Source organism: Nicotiana tabacum, chromosome 20 (genome assembly GCF_000715075.1).
Source record: "Nicotiana tabacum cultivar K326 chromosome 20, ASM71507v2, whole genome shotgun sequence".
NCBI lineage: Eukaryota > Viridiplantae > Streptophyta > Magnoliopsida > Solanales > Solanaceae > Nicotiana > Nicotiana tabacum.
This window is the reverse complement of record NC_134099.1, coordinates 41610245-41617685: the sequence shown is the minus strand read 5'-3', so window position 1 is coordinate 41617685 and position 7441 is coordinate 41610245. Positions and strand designations below refer to the sequence as shown.

Below are 7441 nucleotides of genomic sequence, written 5' to 3'. Positions count from 1 at the left end.
CCAGTTGTAAAACATTCCTCCATTAGAATTATGTTGGCTTTGGTAGCACAATTGGATTTGGAACTAGTTCAGATGGATGTAAAAACTGCGTTTTTACATGGAAACTTGGAGGAGGAAATCTACATGACTCAGCCAGAAGGATTCAAAGTTGCTGGAAAAGAAAATATGGTGTGCAAACTTGAAAAATCGTTGTACGGATTGAAACAATCTTCTAGACAATGGTACAAGCGATTTGACGAGTTTATGTTGCGGCAAGGGTACAAGAGAAGCAAATACGATCATTGTGTGTATTTGCACAAGCTTAAAGATGGTTCCTTTGTATATCTTCTCCTATATGTTGATGATATGTTGATAGCTTCCAAGAATTCGGAAGAAATTGATAAGTTGAAGATTCAACTGAAGAAGGAGTTCGAGATGAAGGATTTGGGTGAGACAAAGAAAATTCTTGGCATGGAGATAATTAGAGATAGACGTTCAAAGAAACTCTGTTTATCTCAAAAGGAATATTTGAAGAGAGTACTTCAACGTTTTGGCATAGATGACAAGACTAAGCCAGTTAGTACTCCACTTGCTTCCCATTTTAAGCTAAGTACTACTATGTCGCCAATGGATGAAGCTGAACGAGAGTATATGTCAAAGGTACCATACGCAAATGCTGTTGGTAGCTTGATGTATGCAATGGTTTGCACAAGGCCTGACATTTCACAAGCTGTTGGAGTTATTAGAAGATATATGCACAATCCAGGGAAGGAGCATTGGCAAGCTGTGAAGTGGATTCTACGGTATATTCATAATACTGTAGATGTCGGGTTAGTTTTTGAGCAGGAAGACAATCAGTTTGTAGTTGGATATTGTGACTCAGATTTTGCGGGTGATATGGACAAACGAAGATCAACTACTGGTTATGTGTTTACTTTTGCAAAGGCACCAGTTAGTTGGAAGTCTACTTTGCAGTCAACAGTTGCTTTGTCTACAACAGAGGCAGAGTACATGGCTATTACAGATGCTGTGAAAGAGGCAATTTGGCTTCAAGGATTGCTAAAGGAGCTTGGTGTTGAACAAAAAGGTATCACAATTTTTTGTGATAGTCAAAGTGCTATTCAATTAGCGAAGAACCAAGTTTATCATGCAAGGACGAAGCACATTGATATTCGGTATCATTTCGTACGAGAAATCATAGAAGAAGGTGGAGTCACGGTGAAGAAAATTCATACTACAGAGAATCCTGCTGATATGCTGACAAAGGTGGTGACTGCGGTCAAGTTTCAACATTGTTTGGATTTGATCAACATTGTTGAACACTGAAGATTGAAGATGAAGACACAACCAAAATTTGTTATTGAGAGAGAATTGAAAATGTGGAATTTTGCCAAGGTGGAGATTTGTTGATGTTTGGCAAAATGCCAAAGTCCCACATTGGTTGGGAGTTAAGTTTGGGGGGATTTTTCCCCTATAAAAGAAGGCCTAATGTTTAGGATTGAAACACACCTCTCATTTGCCTTCTCATCTGTTTAAGGCATTTGTATCTTCTCTCTTTAGTATTATTTCACTTGTATTTTGGAGTGGAATAAAATATTTGGTTGTGTCCGAGGAGTAGGCAGAATTAGCCGAACCTCGTAAATTCTGGTGTTCCCTTTATTATTGCTTTATTGTCTTATTTATTATTTGGTGGCTGTCATAATTTTTGGTATAGTAATTGTGACTTATTCACACTCTATACATTTGGCTTCCGCAACACCCATAACAATATTCAAAGGTGACAACAATGACATTTTACTATTATCAATAAAAGCAAATGGGAATCACGAAAACTTTATTAAAAAATGTGAAAGGTTGTAAAAAGTGATGTCGTTGAAATAAAATTTGCATTTCTAGCGTCATGCAAATGCGTTAAATACGCACTAGCAAGTACGTGATAATTTCACTTCCATAATTAAACTAAAAAGGAGTGCTTCCATAATTCTTCAACACTTCCATAATTCATTAGTATACTGTTTCCTAATTGTTTTTCATACTGTTTATATAATTATATTACTCCAGCGAGTTCTCAGGTGAATATATTACTCCCTTAGTTTCGCTATGTGTGATACTATTTCTTTTTTGATTTATGCTTCAAAAAGAAAATCTTGTTATATTTAGATATAATTTAACGTTAATCTTCTATGTTTATTCTTAATGACATAATAATTTTATAGTCACAAAAATGTCATAGCATATTCTAAAATCACAAATTTTTTTCAAAAAAAATTCTTAAATTTTATGTCTAATCAAACGTTGTAAATCAAGCAAAGGGAGTATTTGGTATATAGGCCAATTGGTTAGCTTTGTTTTGCGGGAAAAAAAAAATAAGAAATAGCCTTATTTACAACTGCTAATTGAAAATTAGTCAATTTCAAAAATAATTGAATTTAGTCGTTTTTTCATGTAAAAATAAAATCGAACAAAAACAACCTTAAAACCCCTTAAAAATCCGGAAAAAAATTCAGCATAATATGGTGGAGTTCGAACTTTTTACATGAGATTCCAGCATAATATGCTGGAATTTCTTAATGTGCTGGAGTTCCAACATAATATGCTGGAAGTTTATACACAGGAGTTCATTAATCCAATATATTATGTTGGAACTTTTCGTGTTTCAGCTAGAGTATTTTTGTCTAGATTTTAGCTCCGCAAAAAATAGTAACTATTTTTCAATAATTTTGAAAATACTGATTATTTTCCAATTACTCGTCGGATTAGCTCATTCTATTTTCACTTAGGGTGTGTTTGGTATGAAGGAAAACATTTTCCGGAAAATATTTTCCAATTTTTCCATGTTTGGTTGGCTTAAATATTTTGGAAAATATTTTCCTTATCAACTCATTTTCCTCTAATTGGAGGAAAATGTTTTCCTTATCAAGAGAAGGGAAAACATTTTCCAAAACTCGTTCTCAACCTTCCCCATCCTTACCAACCCACCCCACCAGCTCTCTCCAAAAAAGGCTTTTTCTTTTCAAATTTCGGTTTTTCTGTTACCATCCATCTACTACCTCTCCACCCCACCCCCTACCCCCCTACCGCAAAAAAATTACCTTTTTTTTTACAATTCTATATTTTTATTCTTTCGTTTTTCTGCATCACCCACCCCCACTCCCCCCCCCCCCACCTTCCCTCGCACAAAAAAAAAATTACTTTTTTTTTGTAATTTCAAATTTCTTTTGTTTTTCGTTTTCTATCCCCCCCCCCTCGAAAAAATATTTTCTAATATATTTTTCAGTTTTAGTTATTTTATTTATTTTATTTATCAGTTTAAAAGTACAAAATTTTACAAGTTCCAAAGTTATGAGTCCGGAGGTTTATGTGTTTGGATGTTTACGGGTCTAGAAATTATAATGTTTACGGGTTCGAAATTTCGCGGTTTCGAAAGTTTATGAAATTTGTGGATTCGGAAGGTTGTTGGTTTAAAAGTTTATAACTTCATGTTTATTATATCTAAATTATTTATGAATATTCTTGAGAAGCCATTTTCCTTAATTTGCCTACCAAACAACGGAAAATGAATAAGATTACTACTTGTTTTCTTAAAAAATATTTTCTTGGAAAATATTTTCCACGGAAAACATTTTCGTTATACCAAACACACCCTTATTTTGCGCTACTTCTCAAAATTAAGCTTTTCTCTTTTCACAAAGGTTTGCGTACAGCAAACTAATCTATATATATATATTTATAAAAGTGGGAATGAGAAAGCTGATGTGGCACATCCCAAATACCAGCATTTCTATTTATCTTTTCCCTGGGTTTTTTTTGCTTTCTCCTTATTTTTTTCATTTATTTAGTTTTAAGTGCAAAAACTCAAACGACACTTCTTTACTTCTCTTGGAATAGCCTACGTTCTGCCAGCTTTTATGAACCAAAGTAACGTTTTGGTTACTCATCATCAAGACCTATAATGACTAATCAGAATTAAAGGACATCAGAATTTGAAAAGCCTATCACTAGATAAATTGGAGACTATAAAATTGATATTACAATGTGGTTTCTCTTGAATTTCTTATTCGAGTTCTTCATTACAATCAACTAACTTCCTAGATTAGAACTAAAGCATTATCCACTAAATAAGTTGATTCTTATACAAGGACATATGAATTGTTTGCATTACACGAAGCTTCGAAAAGCGAGATGTCAGCAAAAATTTGTGAAACTGTCGATTTGCTCACACAGAAATTTCCAGTATTCGAACTTCGCGATGACGACTTTCCGGTTACGAACGAACCCTTCCCCAAGGTATTCTATAGGTTTGTGATAGTCTCTTTATAATCTCTCTGTAAATTTATTGTGCGGCTTTTCCTTTCTTCGTTTTCATCTTTAAAGCTTTACTTACTTTGTTTTTTTGTACTTTCTTTTCAATTCAACGCAAAATAATATGGTGATCAATATTCTCAGAGAATCATTCCAATTTTGTGATACAACTGCTCTTATCTCTATGATCTTATCGCCTTCAATGGTATCCTCTGTGACTCCCCTCTGTGCTAAACTGATAAGAGAGGGTGATAAGATGTTGATACAGTAGAAATATTTATTTGGGAAATAATCAAAACTATAAAAAAATTGAAATAAAAACTGGGTTAAAAAAAGGATTTGTTTAAGTAGTTATTTTGGCGGGATTCAGTATGCCATGGAGAGGGTTGCAAATTTTGAGGGTGCAAGAAATTAAAAGGAAAAGAAAGAGAACAGTAAAAGTTAAAGAAAAAAATAAGGAAAGGAAGAAAGAAATGAGAACGGAAAGAAAACAACTGCAGAAAATTCGAATTGCGAATCACTTTTGATCGCATTTTTTCCTCTTCTTTAATTTCTATATTGATATAAAGTAAAGAACAAAAATTAAAAATCAAGTGACTTATTTTACAAAAATCTATATTTATAAAAATTGGGGAAGTTATTATTAAAACTCAAGATAGTTAAAGATGTCTTTTTTTTTTTGTCAAAGATAGTTAAAGATGTCTAATGATTATGTGAATAGTATAATTTTAAACTATTGAGTCTGAGCTTTTTCCATTTTCCTTTTTATTTACAAGTATATCATTTACAATTTATTTTAATTTTCTCTTTGCAGGTTCACAAGCATATACTTTCATGATCTATTTGATAGATTCTGGAGGTTTAGAACATACACTCGCGTGCAATATTCTAATACTTACGGCAACATTAAACATCATTTCAGTCAATACAATTTTCGTCTCACTTCTTATACTTATTTAGAGAAAAGAGATATATATCACCAAATTAGGAAGAAAAGGGAGGGATTTTGTTTTATTTTATGCATTGCAAATCAACCATCGTATTTTATCAGTATTTAAAGCATTTGTTAAAGTGATGTGTTGGAACATTTGGATGCCCCTATCTTGTAAGTTGTAACATGTATAGGGCTTGAAGTATGGAAATTGAGCACTTGGTTTGTAATTGAAAATAATTTATATTAGTAATATAATCAATTCATAGGATTAAATTTTGTATGCATATAAATAAGATTTTCTCTTTTATCTCAACTAAATTTAGAAGAAAAATAATAATTATATACTACATACATTTACTATTGTTTCTAATAATTGCGCGAAACGCAGAAAAATTAACTAGTTAAATATTAAGGGACTAACAAAGTAAGTGGCTTTACTAGTCATGTTGAACTGACCCTCATCATTGCTGCTAATTAAGATTCTCCACAATTGACCATCTCTTGAAATTTCATGGGTACTCTCTAATTTAATAAAACTATATGATCATTAATGTCAAGGAAAATTTACTTCTATTTTTTGTTGCACATAAAAAGATTATGCATGTGTTCTGTATATCCTTGGTCAGCCTAATCATTATTATAATTAAAGAAAACAAGATATCATGCCCATGTATAACCACACAACTTAAATCATCAAATAAATTTCGTGAATATATTTGCTTTAATTCCAGATGAAAAGGAAGATATTCGATAGCAACCTGATGTAGTTTGTGTCCTACTCACCTTTCCTTTTTAGCATTTTCCCACTTTCTTACGCTCTTTATTTATTTTTCCTTGTCGGTACAACTTGTTAGACAATATCAATCGAATATTTCTCATTTCCTTATGTTTATTTGTGTATATTATCCCTTAGTGGCACGTAATAATAACCAACATCTGTAAATAAAGATATCGTAGGACCCTTCCTTATTATCATTAGGTTTGGAGCCAAAACATTGAGTTCGATGTTGATAGTGCCTCCACTTTTTTTTCTATAATGGAAGTAGAAATTTTTTTATCATACCCCTTACTCGATTATTGTCAACAAAAGAACATGTAATGATGGAAACACAATAAGAAAAAGGTTTTTGTAAGTAAGATTAAATAAAATATACTATTACATTTGTAGTGTCATGCAAATGCTTTGTATACTTAATATGTGATCGTCATCCACGAATTATAATTAGAAGTTTAATTAAAGACAACAGGATCAAGTGTTTTTTTTTCTTTTTATCCTTTATGCAAATTAAAGATCCCTCCTCTGAAAAATTAACCTAAACAGCCACCCACAAGATAGTTTAAAATAAAAATAGTCAGTGAATGTAAAGACAAGTATAATCCATCTATATTATGTATATAATTGTGCATAATCAGTGTATAATATATGTATACCGGCTAAAAAAATAAATATTAAATCCGTCTAGCAATTTATGCAAATATCTCCTTTTGAAAAATTATTCAAAACAGCCACCCACCAGATATTTTAAAATAAAAATAGTTAGTGGATGTAAAAGACATGTATAATTTATGTATATTATGTATATTTATAATAATTATATTATATGTATACCGGCTCGAAAAAGTGAATATTAAATCCGTCCGATTATCTATGAAAATATCCCCTTTTGAAAAATTAACCTGAACAGCCCCCCACCAAATAGTTTACAATAAAAATAGTCGCGGATGTAAAAGACATGTATAATCCATGTATATTATGTATATGAAATAAGCAGTGTACAATATGCTTAAAGAAAAAATAAACATTAAATCCGGTCGGCTATTTATGCAAAGATCCCTTATATTTTTGCGGTTCTTTTCAATAATATCATTCTGTCTAAGATTTTAAGTGTATTTTTTTTTAATGTCACTGACATTTCTGGTGAATCATTGTAGTAGTTGGTAGGCTAGTTACTTAAGTTTCTTTTGTCCTAATGATCAATTAGCAAAGGTGGCTAATTATCCATAGGAATTGAAAGGAAAGTACTAAAAATAGACTTTTGAACTAACAATCATCAAGGTCATTATCACACTGTCTGAGATGATTGATTAGCTAGAAGAAGTTGATCTCAAATTACTTTCTCATTGTTTAGCTAGCATTTGGACATAGGTTTGATTGATCTTGCAAAAATGAATTTTAAAAAATGAGATGAAAAATAATTTTTAAAAGTTGAAATTGTACGTTTAGAC

General features: G+C 31.6%; 1 long non-coding RNA gene across 1 annotated transcript; it reads left to right on the top strand.

The window, feature by feature from the left end:
• Positions 1 to 3978: 3978 nt before the first annotated feature.
• Positions 3979 to 6101, top strand: LOC107823791 (uncharacterized). Its single transcript, XR_001656716.2, has 2 exons — positions 3979 to 4266; positions 5096 to 6101. It is a non-coding gene; the product is annotated as an uncharacterized LOC107823791 (long non-coding RNA).
• Positions 6102 to 7441: the final 1340 nt, after the last annotated feature.